Raw genomic sequence first — 8,559 nt, 5'->3', positions numbered from 1 at the left:
GTCACGCTCCTGCTGATCTTCCCCTTCCCTGTATATATAAGGTGATTCATACAGTAAAACTGAGATGTTTTCCAGTTATTTCAAATTATTTCTCCTCTTGCTAAAATATACAAAAAAGAACTACAAGAGAAACCATGGAAATTGCTTACAAGTATCTTGGGCACAACTTTATCATTTAGGGTTAGAGCTTCTGAAAGATTATACTTAGGAAACTGCAGGAAGAAAGAGCAGACAACAAAATGCAGAAACAATGCAACAGATCCTTAACTGACATGAGCTTACCATTTCAGTGGCTTCCTAAGTGTTACTCTGCTTTTCCTCACTGGAAAGTCTACCATGGAAACATATTTTCCTTTTCCAGTTGGTATATGGAAAGGCAAAATATGATGCTATAGTATCAGGTTTGATGAAAGAGCAAGCTCTTTCTCTGATGTCCTGTAACACAATGTACCTGTCAAATTAATGGTTATCAGACCAAACATGCCCACATTGAGGTGCACAGCTTCAAGCCAAATTGTGTCCCCAAATCCCACTGAGATGCTCATCCATATTGCAGTGACATGCAAACTTCTTTGTTGCTTTGAATTTTTCAGTGAAAAATACTAATGCTGTATAAACGGTGTATCAGCAGTTTATATGAATCCACTCTACAACCATTCACCAAGTCCAGGTCTACAAACTTGATTATTTGCTTTATTTTCTTTCTCCTCATCCTGCAGGCCAGTACTCCTGGAGGGAAATACAAGACAAGAACTGTTGGACAAACTTCATACCCTCAAGAACAGCACCCTCTGCAGCCTTGGACATTGGCACATTTTTACCACAGAGACCCGGTGTTTGCCTGAAGAATGACGTTGTTTCTCTGTTTGTTTGGCTCCTGCAGTGATTCTTTGGCCTTTACATGGACAGGTGAGACACCTGATTTCTCCTCTCTCCACAACACTGTCTTCCTTAGGGCACTTCCTCCTTGAGCCTCTCTTGTGCAGCTGCAGGCCAAGGTCAGTGTTTGTAGGAAACCTGAGGAACCTGCCAGCCTGACAGTTGGCAGAGAAACCTCTGAAGGAGCTGACAGTGCAGTCCAGCAGAAGGCCTTGTGCTTGTGTTCCTCTGTTTCCTTTCACATTCCCCTTCCTGATGCATTCTTTTTTTGCTGAAGGAACCTGTGGCATGTAACATGGGCATAAAGCTTTCCCTGCTTTACAGTGTTTGCTTTACATTCCATTTCTCCCATCCTAGCAGAAAGACAAACCCCATGGTGTATTAAAGTTTCTCCACCACAACAGAGGCATCTAATAGAGATGACAAATACTTTTAAATAAATACTTTATCAAAGACCCTCTTAAGACCAAGAAGGTGCCATAATGGTGGTCTTCTTTTTCAGAGTCAGAGTTTGAGTCCTCTTGTTCCTGGTTTGGCTGGAAGCTGGTACAGGAGGGAAGTTCTTGGAAGTGTTTTATTCCCAGGCTCATCTGTAATATGGTCTCACAGGCTACTAGAGAAAATCTGTGGGAGTCTTCTTGAAAAAAAGCAGTGCCAGATATTCAGATACACTTTAAATAATCCCCTGCAGCCCATCTTACATTTTTTACTCTTTCAGAAGTAAATAAATGTATTTTCAGATGGATAATTGCTGGTGTGTGCCTTTCCAGGCCTTCTAACCCTTTGATCCAGCACTCCAAACACAGGATTACAGGTCCTTGCAGAGATTTTGGGGACAGAGGAGATAAAAAGGTGAATGGACAAGATGCTTATTTTTTTTTCACTTAATTTAGGAATGGGAGCCTTTTCAGATCAGAAAATGGAATGAAGAATCCTAGTACATGATGTCACTGTAAGGTGTTGGTATGCAGGCCCATCACACTGATCATACTGTGCAGAAATTACAGGGATATTAAAATTACACTGGAAAAGAGTACATACTTCCATCAAATGTAATCATACTTTGAAGGTACTTGTGCCTCATGAATAGTATTCAATGTACTTGCATTTACCAAATAACTAACCTGGCCCCTAAAAAGTACCAAAATCAGTGCCTGCACCAACTATTCCATGGCAAAATTGGTGTATTATTCAAGCTGTAATTCTGTTTCATGGAGGTAGTGTTTGAGCTCAGACCTGGCAACTCTCACACCTTTCCAGTGGCCATGAAGGCAGAGATCCCAGAGGGAATTCTCTTCCAGAGCTAGAACCATCTCTCATCTGCATCCCTGGGGTTCCTCATCCCCCTCTGCCTCTGGCATGGGAAAGAGGACATAGGACAAAGACCAGTCAAGGATAAGGATAAGGTGAACAAGAAGCAAGATCAGTTGCATTAAAGAACAACTACTCTCAGTTTTTTGTGTTCTTAAAAATGGTTATGCAGACTATTGCAGTGATGTTGATACACCTTTTTAGTGAAGAGTATAATAATTTATTAGATAAAGGATTACTAGCTGATTTTGAGCTTTGGATGTCTGATAATTGATTGCTTAAATACATATCTAACTAAATACAGTGACCAGGGATTTTCTGCATAGATTATGGCTTTTTAATGTGTTCATGAGAGAACTGATATAAACAGTCTTGCAATAGAAAAAACTTTATACCTGTGTTTGAAACATCACTGCAAACAAGATGCATAACTACTTACAGAGCTTAAGTGTTCATTGTTGTGCCTTTTATAGCATAGAAACAGAAAGTAGTTGTTAGCTATAAAAGAGATTGCTTAGGTTAAAACACAAGAAATGTGTCACAACATAAGTGAATTTTCTATTTTAATGGCTTGGAGATTTTGCTGGTATCAACTTTTTCATCTTTAATTCTCATACAAAAAGTTGACAGAAGTATGCATTTAAAAATATTAAGGACCATTGAAAACTGTATTCATATGTGGCATGGGTTATTACTTAGGTCTTAATTTGTGGGTTTACTTTTTGGAATTTGACAATGCAATACTGGATTTTTGTAGCAGTTAATTTAATTGCTGTCCTTCTTATATCCAGCCTTGCTGTCAAAGGACGTGACAGTTGTGCACTTAAGTTTTAGGTGAAGTCTTGCTGGACAAAATATATTAAAATCAACAGAAAGCCTGTTTTAAAGAGAACAGATAAAAATATTTCAATTGCTTATGGTTTTCCAGATTGTGATAATGTTTTGCCTTTAACTACTCAAATGAACTAGTATTTTAAAATACAAAAAAAAAAAAAAAGTAAGTGAGAAGAGTGATAAATTGTAGTACACCTCAAGAAGACTGATGAAAAAGAAATGGATGAAGCAACTTCAGAGATGATATGGTCACCACAAGAAAAATTACAAACATACAGCTTCTCTCTGCACTTAAGTAAATTAAGAGCTACTTTTGGATATGGTCAGATCTGTAAAATGGGTTGAAATGGAATGGAAAAATCCACTGGGAGTTGGAACAATGTCCAAGAATAATATGCATCCACATGAAAAACACCTGGCTCTGTGGCCCCATGAGGCTGCTGCCTGCGTGATGGGGTTAAAGTCTAATCTGAGCAGGCTCGAGGAGAGTAGAGTCCACCTCCTACCCCCCCTCTCCACACCGTGCTGGATGTTTCCTGTTTTCTGTACTCTGCAGTCTTGCTTAACCTTCTCAAAGTCCAGCTTGTTCATCCCTATCTAATCAGAGGTATTATTTATTTAGAGGTTTGTTTTCCCCAATCACCTACAGCCCTCACCCCCACGTGGCGAGTCTGGATATTTAACTCCACTGGAAGAAACACCCCTGTATTTTTGGCTCCACAGCAGAGTCTGCAGACACGTACGTCGGGGGGGCTAGGGGGTGTTGGGCAGAACAGACTCAGACCACCAAGGAGATTGCACAAGAGAGGGTTTGCTTTGTTCTGCATTCTGTGCAAATTAAAGCTGGGCTGCAACAAACATCATGACTTGGAATGAAAAACAGGCAAGCATGCAACACTGTTGTTATGAAAACACAGATCTTTGCACTAATTTCAATAGTGGGTATAGCAAACAAGGATACAACTTTAAATCGAGTTGCCTGTGGCAGCTTTCCTGGTTTGTGAGAAACAGCTGTAACAGGACACGAAGGTAAATGTTGTAATGACACTCATCTCTGTGCCTTTTTGTTGACATTTTGTTTTTAAATAAAGCAAGAAGGCAACCACCTGACTTCTGTAAAGGGAGAGATTTAGCTGTTTATTACCTATTTATCTGAGCAGCACATGGTCCCCTAAAAAAGTACAATTAGGTGCTGCATGTTAATATTTGCATTAAGTTCGCAAAATACAAACCACAACAGATGTTGGAACTGGACCAGCCTGCTAAAAAGACCATTTGTAGATGTGATTTCTGTTCAAGAACACGGGACACCAAGGCAGAAATTCTAAGAGAAAGTAGGCACAGCTTCCCAGAGGCTTACAAAGTGAACAATAAAATGTTCTTCATCAGCATTTAAATATCACTATAGTTCCTAACTTCCTAGCCACCAACATGGCATTCCTGGCTTGCCATGAAGAACAAAGTCATGAGAAGGGACACTGATGTTGCTGACCCTTAGCCTATAAAGTACGTGGATAAACTGGCTGATGGGGTTGATTCTGCCAAAGCTGTCAGGACAGATAATCAATAGAAATGAAGTTACTCCAGAATGGAGACGTGCAGTGAAGAAGCACAGACCATGGAGTACCTAATTCTCCATGCATTTTTGGCAGGTGAGTGTTTTACTGAAGATTATTCTGAGCAACATGTTGGGCCCTGCCATCAGCTCAGTTTGGATACAATGTCTGTAAAGCTGGTGTGGAAATACACAAAATAAAAGTCTGACTTCAGGAGAGAAACTGCCAATGCCTTTGTAACTACAACTGTCTCTCAAAGAAAATTACCTTTTTTTGTTTTGTGAAATATGTACCCTCTCTATACAAAAATAAGCTAAAGTTAAATTCCATCATTCAAAGCTTGATTTTACCTCAGGTTCCTGTTAAAATGCCTCAATTTTGGTTGGAGAAGGACCTAAGAAACCTGGTCTAATGAGACCTGCTTTGAGTGTGGTTGGATCAAAATTACATCATCTGTGCCAAAGCATGAACATGGGAGTTTGTCTTTCTTTGTTAAATATGGTAAGGAAAGATGGATCTGCCAATCAGGAAAACAAAGAGTGGGACACAGAAAAAGGAGACTGTTAACAGAGTTTTTATAGAAAGGTGGTTTATTTTGTAGAAAGCTTGCTTGTAAATAACTTCATTAAAAATAAAAAACAATTCAGTCTGTATCCAGACAAACGGCTGCTGAAATACCCAATCTGGTGATTCACAGCTCCTTACCACAGGAAGGCTTTTCTCTCTCCAAATGCAATGCCTTCTCACTAAGACATTGATGCCTACTGGAGTTAGAAAATCCTCTCGGGCTTCTAATCTAGTAGAGACCTGTCAGTTTATCCCCTGTGTTCTGCCGGCATCGTGCTTATGCTGGACATGCTTTAGAAACAAATGTAGTTTTTGTTTAAGTTAATAACTCCCTCTGAACTGTCTTTGACAATAAAGCCTTAGATCCTGCTGATGGCCCATCAAGAAAGACTCCTGTTGTGGAAGCAGCAGCTGCTGCATTGCAGAATAGTCTCCAAACTATTGGGAAGGAACCAACACCCAAGGAAATACATACTGTTTGTTTCAAAAAGAGTCACTAAGTTTGTTTTCAAGTGAAAGAAACCAAGCTATTAAGGCCATATTTCAGGGAGCTAATACCATGCTTTGAACTTCCGTAGTCTGAGATGGGGGAGAAGAGAGGGGAAAAGGCTTTTGGGTCCTTAAAGCTGCATTTTTAGCCTGAACTGCAGAACAAAATCCAACAGGAATTAAGAATTCATGGTAGCCTCACCTTCTCTGTTCTGAGGGTGGTATGCACTTCTCTGACTTCTAATTCCTAGTATAACATGCAGCACAGAAAAGAGAAACAAGACTCAATCTGCTTGTGGAAAGGAGCTTGCAGCAGGAGCCCTTTCCTGGGATGCCCCATTGGCAGGGTGGGCACTGTGCAAGCACCTGACTAACTCAGAACAGATCCCTGCAGGCTCAGCAAAGCAGCACCTCTGTTGTGAAGGTGAGTTGTGCACTTCAGAAAATTCTTCCAGAAGGATATAAAGAATTTATTAACCTGCTTCTTGCACAAAGAAGTTTGTTCTCAGCTGGTTTATCTGAAACTCTCACACTGGCAAGTATGGGCCCTCTGCACATCGTTTGGTCTCACAGTCAAATCCTGTCACCTCTTATGCCATGAAATTTGTCTTCTGGTTTAGAAGAGATGCCTCAAATTCATGTTCTTAATTTTCAGCTACAAGGCTCAGTGAAATTATTGACTTCTCCTGGACTTTTGAAATGTCAAATTAAGTACTACTGGACAAACAGGAAAATAACTTTGAGACAAATAGATAAATCATTTCCCCACATCAAAACATTTATTAACTGGATACAGCTTCTTTCCTTTCTTTCTTTTTCCTTCTTTCTTTTTCTTTCTTTTTTTCCTTTTCCTTTTCTTTTGCTTTTTCTTTTTTTTTTCTTTTTTTTTTTTTCTTTTTTTCTTTCTTTTCTCCTCTTGCTTTTTCCATTGCTTATTTCATTTCTTGCTGTGAAATTTTCTTTGCAAGAATGAGTACGAATGGAAAGAACAGAGCACTGTCCTGGATTTGTACAGTACAAAGATATAAAAGAGACAAGAGCAAGCCCACTGCGCTGAAGCATTCACAGCTGAAGGTACAGAAGATACAGTTGTATGTGCAGGCACTTGGTGGAATAAATATACAGTGACACTCAAATCCTGACACCCAAACCCCACTGCAGTGAAGCCAGAGGAGGGATTTGCCCACCTGCCACTGTGTGACTACTCTGGCATCTCCAGGGCTTTCAGCAGCTGGGAACAAAATGTGGTTTTGCCTGTGCCATTTCCCAGTGTCCTCTGCCAGGAGACCTAAAGGCCTTGCCTTTGGAATGGCATGGAACCCACAAGCAGTTTTTCTCACTCCAATTTCCCAAGATTTTCTAAAAGCTGATTACTGGAGAGCAAAACACTGCTGTGATGCTGTTTCTCAGCTATCCTGCACTGTGCCTTTGTGCTGCGTACCCACTGTGCTGACAGGAGGGAGGGTTGCCATTTTCTTTGGTTTCATTTCTCTGGAGTTTTAGGTATTTCTTACCTATAATCAGACTTGTCAAGAGCTTAAGGCATAAATCACCTTGGAGAGAGCTGGGAGAAGAAAATTCAAAGCAGAGTTCTTCCACTACCAAAAAGAAAACCCCAAACAACTCCCACTGATTAAACTCAACAAAAAGTATTTTCTTGGCTCATTCCAAAGGAAGGAATATAGTTTTAAAAATAGTTCAACCAAATGCCACCTTGAAGTGAATTTGATTCAAAGGTTACTAAAGCCAAAGTGGGCTTTTCATCAGATATACCCAATTTTTGCCTCTTCTCATTCAGTATGAGGTCGCCTGTTATCTGCAAGGTTTTATATTTAACTGTGCCCACAGCCCTGGTGCAAAGTTCCTGCTCCAGATGCCTAACAACCAGGACACATCGTCACTGTCAGAGTGGCCCTTTGATGTGCTGTGCTATTGTTGCTTGTTCTTGTGAGCAGCTGTCTTTGTTTCCCACAGGTATTTTGCTTTCTGCCAGGAGCAGTGAACGAACCACTCCAGCTGACTTGTGAATTACATCTCCACAATGAACAAGGATCCTGCACAACAGCACCCGATCTAATCTTTCCTTTACCTCTGTGCTGAGGGAAAGTCAAGGTAAATTCATGCTGAATGTCTAAGTTCACCCAGTGGCTGATAAGGCCTCTTTTAGTGGATCCAGTACAATGAGTGATGATCCCAACCAACATGATCATTGTGTATAATGTATCTCATATCACTGAAAATGTGCATTTGTGACCCATCTGTGCAACACCAGTGGCAGTGATTCTGTGTTCCTATCCCTACTCTCAGAGGTGACCTTTAATGAAGCAGCAGAGGTTTTGTTCTTGAGAGCTTCTGGTGGAAGGAAAAGAAGTGGGAATGGTGGAGGTAAAGATAGGGAGACAGTAACTAAAGAGACTTCATAAATTTGCGGTTTCTAGGCAGAATTTGTGGGGAAGTTCCAGCAATTCAGTTCTGCTTTTGAAGGGTCTGCTCAAAACTACAGCTTTGGAACAGAGACAGGTCAGAGATGAGTAAGGATGGAGAAATAAGGCCTTCCCCTCCTCATTTGGAACATTCACTTTGTCCAGCATTTCTGCTGCTGTAAGGCAAGGATTTTTGTAACCATTGTCCAGGAAGTAGGCAGGGAAATTATGCATATTTCCGTGTGAGAGCTTTTCTTTGGGAATGGCTAGGTGAGCTGGAATCCTCCACTCTCCTCCCAGGTGGTGCATGGTGATTAGCTGCAAGATCATATTAAACAGGGTCCGTATGTACATAAGCTGATTTTTAAAGAAAACTTGTACTTTTAGAGAGAGTTATTCTTTAACCGCGTGGAGACACAGGATGCCTAGTGCAAGCAGCACAGAATCCAGGTTTGCACACTGTCCCTCTGCCCCACGGCAAGTGCCCTGGGTGTTCTTTG

At 40.7% G+C, this 8,559-nt stretch overlaps 1 long non-coding RNA gene across 2 annotated transcripts; it reads left to right on the top strand.

Moving 5' to 3' along the window:
* Positions 1-59: 59 nt before the first annotated feature.
* Positions 60-8,549, top strand: LOC310922863. Of its 2 annotated transcripts, none has more exons than XR_014592508.1 (3): positions 60-180; positions 720-909; positions 7,611-8,549. It is a non-coding gene; the product is annotated as an uncharacterized lncRNA (long non-coding RNA). The 2 variants fall into 2 exon arrangements; XR_014592509.1 differs by lacking the exon at positions 7,611-8,549 and adding an exon at positions 1,382-1,753.
* Positions 8,550-8,559: the final 10 nt, after the last annotated feature.

This window comes from Zosterops lateralis, assembly GCF_965231275.1.
Source record: "Zosterops lateralis genome assembly, chromosome: Z".
Classification (NCBI taxonomy): Eukaryota; Metazoa; Chordata; class Aves; order Passeriformes; family Zosteropidae; genus Zosterops; species Zosterops lateralis.
This window is presented reverse-complemented; position numbering and strand designations above follow the sequence as displayed.